The following is a 431-nucleotide window of genomic DNA, read 5'->3' as shown; positions in this document are numbered from 1 at the left end:
AGAGAGAGAGAGAGAGAGAGAGAGAGAGAGAGAGAGAGAGAGAGAGTTTACATGATGCTGGCACACAAACTTGAGTGGAGTAAAACCGCCCACATCACCAACCCTTCCATCAGTCATGTTCCCATAATATTCATGGAGGGGGGTTGGGAAGTTTAACCACAGCGTGTTTCAAGGAACCCAAATACAAAAGCAGTCCAGAGAAAATCCCTTTATGTAATATTCCACTGAAATATTCACCCTAATAGATAGTGAATCAGTTTGAGGTTATGTCATCATTCAATAAGACAGTCAAGTTTGAGTCTCTGGGGACAATGAGTTTCAGCTTCAGCTTTACATCAGCGTATTACTTGTGTTTCAGCTTTACATCAGCGTATTACTTGTGTTTCAGCTTTACATCAGCGTATTACTTGTGTTTCAGCTTTACATCAGCG

General features: G+C 41.3%; 1 protein-coding gene across 1 annotated transcript in view; it reads right to left on the bottom strand.

The window, feature by feature from the left end:
* Positions 1-431, bottom strand: part of LOC116394885 (uncharacterized) — a 6671-nt gene that overhangs the window by 3687 nt on the left and 2553 nt on the right. The gene's annotated exons all lie outside the window — the stretch shown is intronic.

Source organism: Anarrhichthys ocellatus, unplaced genomic scaffold (assembly GCF_004355925.1).
Source record: "Anarrhichthys ocellatus isolate YVR2014 unplaced genomic scaffold, GSC_Weel_1.0 scaffold42, whole genome shotgun sequence".
Classification (NCBI taxonomy): Eukaryota; Metazoa; Chordata; class Actinopteri; order Perciformes; family Anarhichadidae; genus Anarrhichthys; species Anarrhichthys ocellatus.
This window is presented reverse-complemented; position numbering and strand designations above follow the sequence as displayed.